The 13,527-nt window shown below is 41.9% G+C and overlaps 1 protein-coding gene across 2 annotated transcripts in view; it reads right to left on the bottom strand.

Annotated features, from left to right (window-relative positions):
- Positions 1 to 13,527, bottom strand: part of LOC127584413 (cytosolic purine 5'-nucleotidase-like) — a 171,960-nt gene that overhangs the window by 96,445 nt on the left and 61,988 nt on the right. The gene's annotated exons all lie outside the window — the stretch shown is intronic.

Below are 13,527 nucleotides of genomic sequence, written 5' to 3'. Positions count from 1 at the left end.
ACATAAGAATCTTGGGGCCCAAGTCCATAGATCCCTCAAAGTTGCAGCATAAGTTGATAGGGTGGTTAAGAAGGCATATGGTGTGCTGGTCTTCATTAGTTAGACCACACTTGTATTGTGTTCAATTCTGGCTGCCTCATTACAGAAAAGATGTGGAAGCTCTAGAGAGGGTGCAGAGGAGATTTGCCAGGATGCTGCCTGATTAGAGAATATGTCTTATGAGGAAAGGTTGAGCGAGCTAGGGCTTTTCTCTTTGGAGTGACGGAGGATGAGAGGCGACTTGATAGAGATGTATAAGATTATGAGAGGCATAGCTAGAGTGGACAGCCAGCACCTTTTTCCCAGGGTGGCAATGGACAATACCAGAAGACATCCCTTTAAGGTGAGTGGAGGAAAGTTTAGGGGAAATGTCAGAGGTAGGTTTTTTACACAGAGAGTTGTGGGTGCCTGGTATGCACTGCCAGGGGTGGTGGTAGAGGTTGATACAATTGGGACATTTTAGAGACTCTTAGATAGGCATATGGATGTAAGGAAAATGGAGGGTTATGGGCTGTGTAGGAGGGAAGGGTTAGATTGATCATGGAGCAGGTTTATATGGGTCAGTACAACATCGTGGGCTGAAGGGCCCGTACTGTGCTGCACTGTTCTATTATTACTGACATATGACGTGAAATTTGTTGTTTGGTGGCAGTAGTACAGTGCAAAGAGATAAAAAGCTATAGATCAAAAAATAAATAAATAATGTGATAATGAGGTAGTCTTCATGGGTTCATGGATTGTTCAGAAATCTGATGGCGGAAGGGAAGAAGCTTTTCCTGAATCATTGAGTGTGGGTCTTCAGGCTCCTGTACCTCCTCCCTGACAGTAGTAACGAGAAGAGGGTATATCCCAGGTTGTGAGGGTCCTTAGTGATGGATGCCACCTTCTTGAGGCACTGCCTCTTGAAGATGTCCTTGATGGTGGGGAGGGTTGTGCCCATGATGGAGCTGGCTGAGCCTACAACCCTCTGCAGCTTCTTGCGATCCTGTGCTTTGGAGGCTCCATACCAGGTTGTGATGCAACCAGTCAGAATGCTCCTCACCATACAGCTACTGCAGAGAGTTGTGGACACAGCCCAGTGCATCATGGACACCAGCCTCCAATCCTTGGACTCTGGCTTTACCTCTCACTGACTGGGTGAAGCAGCCAGCATAAGCAAAGACCCCACCCACCTGGGTCATTCCCTCTTCTCTCCTCTTCCATCGGGTAGAAGATACAGGAGCCTGAGGGCACGTACCACCAGACAGCTTCTACCCCACTGTGATAAGACTATTGAACGGTTCCCTTATACGATCAAATGGACTATGACCTCACGATCAACCTTGTTGTGACCTTGCACCTTATTGCACTGCACTTTCTCTGTAGCTGTGACACTTTACTCTGTACTGTTATTGTTTTTACCTGTACTACATCAATGCACTCTGTACTAACCCAATGTAACTACACTGTAATGAATTGACCTGTATGATCGGTATGCAAGACAAGCTTTTCACTGTACCTCGGTACAAGTGACAATAATAAACCAATACCAATAGCAATCTATAGAAATTTGTAAGAGTCTTTGGTGACATACCAAATGTCCTCAAACTCCTAATGAAGTAGAGACGCTGTAGTGCCTTCTTCATGATCGTATCGATGTGTTGGGCCCAGGAGAGATCTTCTGAGATGCTGACGGCCAGGAACTTGAAGCTACTCACCCTTTCCACTGCTGACCCCTCAATGAGGACTGGTGTGTTTTCTTCCGACTTTCTGACATGCAAAGATGACGGAGAACTTTAATCTATATACGGACCGGGCATCCTATGTATGGAGGACCAATTCATATAGAATAAAAGAGGTAGTCTTCTAGGCCAGTACATTGAGAAATCAACAAGGGTACAGATTATTTTAGATCTAATAATGTTCAATAAGAAAGAGTTAAATGATGATCTGGTAGTTAAAGAGGTTTGAGGGAACAGTAATCATAACATCATAGAAATTTACATTAAAAATGGAGGTGATTTAGCTCAGTACGGGTTTTAAATCTGAATAAGGCAAACTAGGAAGGCATGAGGTGTGAATTAACTATGCTAGATTGAGAAATTACATTAAAAATATTAAATGAAACAAGCAATAGCTAACAGTTAAAGAATTAAGACATAGCTTACAAGTAATGTATATCTGATATCTGATTCGGGGGAAATGACTATCAAGAGAAGTCAAAGATTGATAAAAGATTGTTGACTTGATACATTAACTCTGTGTCTCTCTCCACAAATATTGCCTGACCTGGTGAGTACTCCCAGAACTTTTTTAAGTTAAAGATGTTTTTTGATTAAAGGAAAAATTAAGAGCCAAAACACGCAGTAAGCCCAAGGATTGGAAAATGTTCAGAATTCAGCAAAGGAGGATTAAAGCACTGATTAGGAAAAGGAAAGCAGAAGACCAGGGGAGACTAACACAAAACATTAAAATACATTGTAAGTTTCTACAGATATATGAAAAAGAAAGTTTAGCAAAAGCTATAGACTGAGACAGAAGAAATTGTGTTCAACAATAAATAATTGGCAAAGAAACTAAACAAATATTTTGCATCTGTCTTAATGAAAGACACAGAAAACCTTCCAGATATAGTGGAGGATTACAGACCTAGAGTAAAAGAGGGCCTCAAAGCTTTAAAATTATGTATAAAGGAAAAACTGAACTAAAGTTAATGTGGATCCCCTGCAGGAAGTGACTGGAAAAATGTACTGGGGAACAAAGAAAAGACAGGGAAAATAAACAAATATTTTGTGTTGTCTTCACATAAGAAAACACAGAAAATTTCCTGGATACAGTGAAGGACTTCAGGTCCAGAGTGATCAAGAACTGCACAGATTAGTATTGGAAAAATTAATGGGACTCAAAAGTAAAAGATCCCCAAGTGCCGATGATCTGCATCCTGAGGTTTTGGAGAAGTGGCCATGGAGATAGTGGTTGCATTGTTCAAAATCTTCAACAAATTATTTATTTTGAGGTTGTAATGAGCAGTATAGATCATGGAGAGCAAACTGAAGTGCTGTATTTGGACTTTTAGAAGGTCTTCAATATGATGACACTCAAGAACTTATTAAAGTGCACAGTAGTGGGTAACTTACGCGTGGGGAGTTAGGAATGATTAACAAAAAGAAAACGGAGAATAAGAATAAACCAGTCATTTTCAGGTTGTAAGGCTCACCAGTAGAGTCGTGAGGGGCTGTGTGACTGATCATACAAGTGGCAGTGTGGACAAGGAGGACAATGCAGAGGGGCTTCAAGGGATATTGACAGGTTAAGTGAATGGGCAAGGACAAGGTGGTTGGAATAATGTGAGGTCATCCTCTTTGGTAGAAAAAATAGAAACCTGACTTTTTTTTAAATGGTGAGAGGATTGGAAGATGTTGGTGTTCAGAGTAGTCTGGATGTCCTTATACATGAATCATTGAAAGTTAACTTGCAGGTGCAGCAAGAAATTAAGGGGGAAAATGGTATATTGACCTTTAATGCAAGAGAATTGGAATTTATCTTGCTTCAATTATATAGAGGATTGGTGAGACCACATCTGGAATCTTGTGTGCGGGTCTAACCTTCCTCTCGAAGGAAGAAAACTTGCTATGAAGGAAGTGCAGCAAAATTCACAAGATTGATTCCTTGGATGGTGGGTCTGAAACATGAGGAGAGATTAAGCATTCCTGGCCTATTCTCTCCAGAATTTAGGAGAATCTAAGAAGGTGAATCTCAGAAGAATCTCAAAAGGTGATCTCATTGAAAAGTACAAAATTCTTATGGGGATTTACAGGGTATTATGGGAATGATGTTTTCCCTGGCAGGTTGTAGAACTGGGACCACAGACTCAAATCAAGGGTCAGGCATTCAGAAGTGAGATGAAAATAAATTTCTTCACCCAGAGGATGGTGAATCTTGGGAATTTTCCACCCAAGGCAGTTCAGACGTTGGGTATATTGGTAGAAGTAATCCTGATAGAAGTTTATAAAATTTTGAGAGGCATAGATAAGGTAGACGTTTAGAATCTTTTTCCCAGGGTAGAAATATCAAACACTAGAGGACGTGCATTTAAGATGAGAAGGGGAAAGTTTAAAGGAGATGTGTGGGGCAAGTTTTTTGATTACACAGAGAGTGGTGGGTGTCTGGAACAGGCTACTGGGGGTAGTGGTGGAAGCAGATATGAGGCTGTTAGATAGACACATGGATATTCAGGGAATGGATTGATATGGCCAAAGAGATTTAGCTTAATTCAGCATCATGTTCAGTGCAGACATTGTGGTCCGAAGGGCCTGTGCTATCCTGTTGTGTGTTTTATGTTTTATCTATTCAAGGCAGAGGTGAATAGGTCATTAAATACTGACAGAATCAAGGGATATTGTAATAGTGCAGGAAAGTGGTGCTGAGGTAAAAGTTCAGCCATAATCATACTGAACGGTGGAGCAAAAACAAGGGGCCCTAATTATTCAGTATGGCTTACCCTTGTGGGTTTATGATGAGGTATGACCACTGGGTGGCAGCAGGTCACACAAACTAATTAATAAACAGACCAATGATAGCCCAAGGAATGAACAAATTAGACCAGGAAGACCAGAGACTTTGTAAAGTTCTTGTGTATGTGTGGACCTATAGGAATTTCACTGTGCAGGCTAACACAGGCCAGCTGTGTTAATGCTTCTTCAAAACAGGCAAAATTTAATTTTTCACTTTATCTATTTTGTTCTGCAGTTTCATATCCACTTCTTATAATCAATGTTAGTCTTAATATAGTTATCAAAAGGACAACTGTGTTCTATTTAACTGGGTGCATCAGTCCCTGTTATGTGTGACTATTTATATAAAAATCAAATGTCTATTGGGCACCGTGATTTTTCTCTGCCATTTGCTCAGTCGCATAATGTTTAATTACTTCTGCTGCAATTTCCTCTTTTAGTTTGTCAGTCTATGCCTTGCTGTGCAATCAGTTCTTCATTCAGAGCCTTCCTCCTCTCCTCACAGACTCCATCTCTGTGTTTAGCACTCTGTGCAGTTACACTGCAGTCTGTGTAATTAGGTCAGACTCCAAACTCAGTCAGGAAGCATCATGTCATTGAGCAAGGTCGCAATGCCAGTGTGGCAGTGATCCTGCTTAGCAAGAGATGCTCTGAAAGTGAGGACAGTGAGAGCAGAAATAAAATGCTCTTTCAAATCTCAGCCGTGCACTGCTTGATCTGAATTAACTGCTGTCCTGGTGCCTGTGATGTATCAGCTTATTTACCTTGGTGGTTGCTATTTTCTTTTAAACGGAAAGGCAATGCTGATGCATAATAACATGAGAAATTGAAACAGAAATAGGCCATGCAGCCCCTTGAGCCTGCTCCATCATTCAATGAGACCTTGGATGATATTCTCCCTCAGTTGCATATTCCTGAGCTAACCTTCCATTCCATTAATATCAAAAATTCTGTCTTGAATTACTCAACAGCTGAGCCTCTGCATTCCTCTTGGGTGCAGAATTCCAAAGATTTACTTACCCCTGCATGAAAAAAATTTCTTTTCATCTCTGTCATGAATAGCCAACCCCATATTTTAAGATATGACTCCTGGTTCTCAGCACCACAGGAGAAATGTCAACCCTGTCAAGCCCTGTAAGAATATTGCAAGTTTCAGTGAGACTCCTCTAATTCTTCTAATCTTAAAACAGAATAGACCCAGTATGTCAAATCTCTCCGCCCTCCACGCCGCCCCCTGACAAACCTGTAATCCCAGTAATCAGTCTGCTGAACCTTTGCTATGGGAAGGATGTGACTGTGCTGGAGGTGCAGAAGAGATTCACCAGGATGTTGCCCATATTGGAGGACTTCGGTAATAGGGAGGGACTGGATCGTCTGGGTTTATTTTCCCTGGAGCGGCGGAGGCTGAGAGGTGATCGGACTGGGGTACATAAAATATGAGGTGGACAGATGGGGTAGATAGTAAAAATCTTTTTATCCCATGGTGGGGGTGCCAAAGACAAGAGGGCACATGCTTTAAGGCGAGAGGTAGGTTTAGAGGAGATCCGAGGGGGATTTTCTCCCCACTGAGGTGGTTGGAATCTGGAATGTGCTGCCTGATGGAGGCAGATGCTCTCAGAATATTTAAGAAGCATCTAGACAAGCACTTGAACCGCCAAGGCATAGAAAGCTATAGACCTAATATGGGTAAATGAAATTAGTGTAGATAGATATAATAGGTGTCATGGACACAGTGAACTGAAGGGCCTAATAACTTTATGACTCTAAGACCCTTCACCACACTCCCTCAATCACAGTGCATCCTTCCTTGGGTAGGGAGACCAGACCTGTGCACAATATTCCAGATGTAGGCCCACAAGACCCCTAAATAATTAGAACATCTCTGCTCTCGTACTCACATACTCTTGCAATAAAGGCCTTCCAGACTACTTGCTGTACTTGTGTGTCAGCTTTCAATCATTCATGTACAAAGACATTTAAAACATTTAACGAATACAGTGTGTTTCTCTTTTTCTACCAAAGTGAATGACCTTGCATTTTTCCACAATATATTTGAACAGCATGTCCTCAACCATTCACTTCATCTAGCTATGTCCCTTGAAGGCTCTCTGCATTCTCACAGTCCACACTGCACCCAGTTTTGTTGAATCAGTAAGCTTGGATAAATTACACTTCATCCCTCCATTAAAAGCAATGACATAGATTGTAAACAGCTGCAGCCCCAGTACAAGCCCTACAGCAGCCCTTTGTCACAGCCTCCCAACCTGAAGAAGACCTATTTATTCCTACTCTGTTTTCTGTCCAGTATATTATCTCCAGTCTGTATGCCCTGACTTTGTTTAATAATCTTTTGTGTGGCATTATATCCAAGACTTGATGAAAGCCCAATTTCAACACATCAGTTGGTTCAACCTGATGTGTCCTGCGAGATACAACTGAAAACTACCTCTAACACATTTGACAAAAACAATTTCCCTTTCATAACTTCATGTTGATTCAACCCAATCTCATTATTTTTACTGTGACCTGCAACTACTTCCTTAATAATATTTTCTAACATTTTCCCAACCAGTGATATCAGGCTAACAATCTACAGTTCCCTGTGTTCTCTCTCCTCATTTCTTAAGGAGTGAGGTTACATTTTGCTACCTCCCTATCTGAAGGAAGTGTTTTAGAATGTAAAGAATTTTGGAAAATTACAAACATAGCCACCACCTCCAAAACCCCAGGATGCAGGTCAGCTGGTCCTGAACGTCAACTACCGTCAGTCCTTCACTATTTCCAGGAGATTTTCTGTGCCTTCTTCCATGAAGGCAGACACAAAATATTTGTTTAATTTCCCTATTTCCGTCGAACAGAACATAGAAGATATAGAACATAGGCCTGTTTCACAGGCCTGTGCAGCACAGGAACAGGCGCATCGGCCCACAAAGTATGTGCCAACCAGGACGCCAATGTAAATTAATCCTACCTTCTGCACTCAGCCTCTTAAATGTTGCTGTTGCATCTGCTTCCACCACGAGCCCTAGCATCTCTGTACCTACCACTCTCTGTGTAAAAACTTGCTTCACATATCTCCTTTAAACTTTCCCCTTCTCATCTTAAATCCAAGCCCTCCAGTATTTGACATTTCCACCCTGGGAAAAAGGCTCTAACTATCTACCCTATCTATGCCTCTCATAATTTTATAAACTTCTAACAGGTCTCCCCTCAGCTTCCAACGCTCCAGAGCAAACAATCTTAAGTTTGTCCAACCTCTCCTTATAGCTAAAACTCTCTATTCAGGCAGCAACCTGGTTCACTTCTTCTGCACCCTCTCCAAAGCCTCCACACCCTTCCTGTAGTGTGGCGACCAGAACTGCACACAATACTCCAAATGTAGCCTGACCAAAGTTTTACACAGCTGCAACATGACTTCCTGACCTTTACACTCATTCCCCACTATATTTTCTCCTGTCTCAGTCTGTAAGGGACCCACATTAGTTAATCTTTTTCATTTCACGTTCCTGTAGAAGGTTTTTCAATCTGTTTTCGTGTTTCTTGATAGTCTGCTCTTGAATTCCTCTTTCCCTTTCCTTATTCCTCTTGTTCCTCTTTTGCTGAATTCTGAATTTGTCCCAATCCACACCCTGACTGCCTTTTAGGCAACATTAAAAACCTTTCCTTTTGATTTAGCACTACCTTTAATTTCTCTTGATAGGCACAGCTAGACTACTCTGTTTTTTTTTGCCTTAAAAGATAATCATTACTTGTAAACTCCCGATTAATTCTTTAAATGCTAGCCATTGCTTATTTACTGTCATACTTTCAATCATAGTTTCCCGATCTACTGCAGCACTACACGCCCATCCTTGGTAGCTAGCTTTGTTGAAATTTAAGACTCTGGTTTCAGACTGAAGTAAATAACAGTTAATTTTTATACAATATTAATTCATACTTATGATCATTGTCCTCTAAAGGCCCTTAACAACCAGATCATCAATTAACATTTTCTCATTACACAATACTAGATCTGATATATAATAGTGGTGAACAATCTTTTGCAATCAGGAACAGATTTACAATCCAAACCATTTCTGGGGACTGCTCACAAGAACACATTTTATTTCAACTGTCCACAAGAAGATACTAATATCTTTAGTCATGCTTAAAGACACATATGCGATAGTTCCTGCTGCTACCTCAGATTGCTTATGGCTGCACTAAACTGTTCCCTTAGTGCTCCACTCTCTGCCACTCTGCTGCGCCTCGATGCCTCCTCACCACCTCAGTCAATATCTCTTCCTAGCTCCACTCACCATCCCCTTGCTGCTTCACCCATTGCCCCAACATGTCTCACTTGACACATCTTGTACCCTTTGTGTTACATAGCAAGGGATCTATGCCCAACAGGGTGTGTTGTATCTGGGTAGAAACCTGTGAATGGATCTGGATCGAGACAGGCCCAGAAGTTAGGACTGGGACCTACATGGTCTCAATGTATCTCATTCCTGTGTCCCTGGTCACAGGGCCAACACTTCGGGACAGGAGGGCCCTGGGGACCTGAGCCCAGCATCTGATAGGCTGCAAGGATAGCAGCTATGTGCTGGAAGGAGCCATATTATGGACCTTTTGTTGTGCACCATAGGTTTCAAAGAATGAGACATGATCTCATTGAACTGGAAAAGGAGCTTGACAGAAAATATGCTGAAAGGTTGTCCCTGGTGAGGATAATCTAGAACTAGTGACCATGGTCTCATAATACATTTAAGAAGGTGAGGAGGAATTTCTGCTCGAAGAGATTTGTCAACTTTGTAACTCTCTTCCTCGGAGACTGGTGCCTGATCATACAGTGGATCTGTGCAAAGCTGAGACTGACAGACTTTTGAATGCCTACAGAGGCAAAGATTACAGGGACAGAGCAGGAACATAAAGTCAGGATAGAAGATCAACCATAATCTGATTGTACTGTATGGTTTACTGCTGTCCTCATTACATTCCCTTATGAGTGGATTAAAGCTGTGAGCTGCCTGCATAGATTCAGTCTGACTTGATAAGGAAGTTTTATTTTCTGAATTTAAGTTACAGTTGTGTTTTTCTCTGAGCAATAATTTACTTATAAGAGCCTTTTTTTTTGAAAAGGAGCCACTGGGTAGAAAATTCCCCAACATTTGAAACATATTTTAATCATTGGCCCATTGAATAAAGTGTGGTCAATTCATCATTTAACTGTTAATACATGTTGAAAAATAGGAACAGCATTTAATAGGAAACAAAATAAGGAAGCATGTGGTTACTCTTTTAACATATTCAATTTTCAGGACCTGGGTATTATCATTCATGGGAAAGGCTCAAATGAGGGGACATGGTTACAAGATAAGGGGGCAGTCATTTAAAACTGAGGTGCAAAGAAATTTCTTATCACAGAAGGTGGTGAGTCTCTGGAATTCTCTACGGAGGTTTGTGGTGATTAGATCATTGGGAATATTTAAAGAGGAGGTAGATAATTTTTGAAAGATCGTGGAATTGAAGGCTATGGGAACTGGAAAAGAAGAGAAGTCGAGGCCTGGGGCAGATCAACTGTGATTGTATTGAATGGTGTGTCAGGTTTGAGGGGTGGGTGGCCTGCTCCTGCTCTTACTTTATTTTGTGTTCTTCTCTTACGGTCATCACACAGAATTCTACGCGTGTAAAAGGCCTATGAAACTATGTGAGCAGGTCCTAAATGAAGAGTTCACACCCCTTTCTATGATGGTCAAAGGACTTGACAACACATGGGCCACTGATAGGGAATCTGAGGTGTCAGTACAGTCGAACTCAGTGTTGGTAATTTCATTAACTCTCCATCATCACTGATTGTCCCAACAACTACCTCCCTCCCCCCACCCCCCGGTGGAAGATCAATGATGTCGTCTATGTGTGGAACCACATGAGATGGTGAGCTCTTGAACAAATACTTCTCGTCTGTATTTACTGTGGAGAAAGACATGAAGTCAAGGGAACTTGGGGAATTTAATAGTGATGTCTTGAAGAGAGTCTGCATTGCAGAAGAGGAAGTGCTGAAGGTCTTAAAATGAATAAAATGTATAGGAAGGATGTCACTAAATTGGAAAGGGTGCAAAAAAGATTTACGAAGATGTTACCAGGTCTGGAGAGTTTGAGTTATAAGGAGAGGCTGGATAGGCTGGGAGTGTGTTTACTGAAGTGTAGGAGGCTGAGGGGTGACCTCATAGAGGTTATAAAATCACAAGGGGCACAGATAGGGTGAATGGCCACAATCTTTTCCCCAGGGTAGGGAAGTGCAAAACTAGAGGGCATGGGTTAAAGCTGAGAGGCAACTTTTTCACTCAGGGGCTGGTGCGTATATGGAACAAGCTGCCACTGGAAGTTGAAAAGGCAGGTACCATTATGACATTTAAAAGACATTTGGACAGGTACATGGATAGGAAAGGTTTAGAGGGATATGGGCCAAACACAGGCAAATAGGAATACTTAGTTAGGCTTTTTTCAGTGCTCTTTGACTCCCATCCCCACTCCTGATGTCCTCAAAATGTCCTCAAAATGTCCCAGCATCAGCCACCTGCTAGAGTCCCCTGTAATCACATATTCAGCATGTTCCCCATTGCCACAATCAACTTCCTGCTTCTCCTTCCAACCTTTCCCAATCACCTGCTCATCCTGCCCAAGGATCAGCTGCCTTACAATCCCCTCCCCAATCGTTTGACATCCCTCCTCCAGTTGCCACTGCCATCTCCTCCATGATCTCTTCCCCCCAATAATCTGCCCAACTCTGTCCAAATCATCCTAGCAACACCCACCCCCCTCCCCTCTATACTGCCATCATGTCCCCCTAAACCTCAGCCTGATCACCAGACACTTCCCGTCTAATCTCCACACTCCATAAGAGTTTGGTGAGGAAGAGCCTGTTCCACTTCACATGTGCTTTAAGACTTGTACATGACAGAACCTCTGTAAATCCCCCTCAGTAGTGCTCCCTTTCAGTGGGCCAACCAGGTGTTGTCATAGGACATTTAACCCAGGGGCCATGGTGTCCCTGATCTACTCTGATGTAATGGAATCTGTTGAGGTACAATGTCACACATGAACTTCAAAACTTGCAAATAAATTCAAAAGCAACAACTCCCAAATATATATTAATGATGCAATTCCTGAGGCCTTTTATGGTTGTAGAGACCTTTTCTAGGAAAAGAGGAAGTCAGAAAGACCTGTTAACATTATTGCCTGACTTCTTTGATACCCAAGGCAGTTTCTATGTACATCATTCGAACTTCTAGACTACTTACTGGGCCTGGAGGACTTGAGTTATAAGAAGATGCTACATAGGCTGAGACTATGGAGCTTATTAAGGCTGAGGGAGACCTTATAGAAGTATATAAAATCATGCAGGGCATAGATAAGGTGGATGGTCACAGCCACCTTATCTATGCCCTAGGGTAGGGGAGTCTAAAACTAGAGGGCACTGGCTTAAGGTAAAAGGGGAAAGATTTAAAAGGGACCCGAGGGGAAACTTTTACACACAGAGCGTTGGGTATATGGAATGAGCTGCCAGAAGAAGCTGTACGGGTAAGTACAATTACAATGTTTAAAAGACATTTAGATTGGTACATGGACAAGAAAAGTTTAGAGGGATGTGGGTCAAGTTGGTAAATTGGTTTAAATTGGTAAATTGTTTTATTATTGTCACATGTACCGAGGTACAGTGAAAAACTTGTCTTGCATACCATCCAGATCATTTCATTACAACAGTGCATTGAGATAGTACAAGGTAAAACAATAACAGAATGCAGAATAAAATGCTACAGTTACAGAGAAAGTGCAGTGCAGGTAGACAATAAGGTGCAAGGCTATAATGAGGTAGATTGTGAGGTCAAGTCATCATACTAGGGGACCATTCAATAATCTTATAACAGCGAGATAGAAGCTGTCCTTGAGCCTGGTGGTACGTGCTTTCAGGCTTTTGTATCTTCTGCCTGATGGGAGGGGGGAAAAGAGAGAATGTCCTGGGTGGGTGGGGTCTTTGATTGTGTTGGCTGCTCTACCGAGGCAGCAAGAAATGTAGACAGAGTCCATGGAGGGGAGGCTGGTTTCCATGATGTGCTGAGCTGTGTCCACAACTCTCTGCAGTTTCTTTCAGTTATGGGCAGAGCAGTTGCCATACCAAGCCGTGATGCATCTGGATAGGATGCCTTCTATGATGCATCGATAAAAATTGGTGAGTGTCAAAGGGGACATGCCAAATTTCTTTAGCCTCCTGAGGAAGTAGAGGTGCTAGTAAACTTTCTTGGCCATGGCATCTACGTGGTTGGACGAGGACAGGCAATTGGTGATACAGGCTGTTGGTGATACGCAGGCAAATGGGACTAGCTTGGATAGACATCTTGGTCAGCATGAATAGGTTGGGCCGAAGGGCCTGTTTCTATGCTGTATAACTCTCTGACTCTATGACTACCTTTTAACCTGTAAGATACTGTAAGTTAGTCTGATCTCAAACTTCTGCCATCTGTTACCCATTGATTTGTGTACAGTTGTCTGTAAAAACTCACGACTGTAGACACAAGAGGTCAAGTGTGTACACACATATAATACGTCCAAACATGACTGTACCCGAGCATAGGCACACCCGAACATCCATGTGCACACATTTGAATGTACATGTGTAATATATGTGATTAAGCAAAACACAATTTATATTTATAATCTGGAGGCCTCCAAGAACATTTTGGAAAAAAGAATTGCTGTAGATCCTTTCAATAAATTTACTTCCACTGCTTTTTCTTTATATTAATGCAGAATCACAGCAAAGTCAGGGAAACAGACAATCTGACTTCAAGGAAGTGGGAAAATTGAAGTTTAGCAAAATAGCCTTAGAGAAGAGAGGTCACGTACGTTCGTGCTCTTGATAACCAATCAAAAATCAGAAACTGCAGATGTTGGAAACCTGAAATAAAAAAAAACAGAAAATGCTGAAAACCTCAAAAAAGTCATGCAGATGTAT

Source organism: Pristis pectinata, chromosome 29, assembly GCF_009764475.1.
Source record: "Pristis pectinata isolate sPriPec2 chromosome 29, sPriPec2.1.pri, whole genome shotgun sequence".
NCBI lineage: Eukaryota > Metazoa > Chordata > Chondrichthyes > Rhinopristiformes > Pristidae > Pristis > Pristis pectinata.
This window is presented reverse-complemented; position numbering and strand designations above follow the sequence as displayed.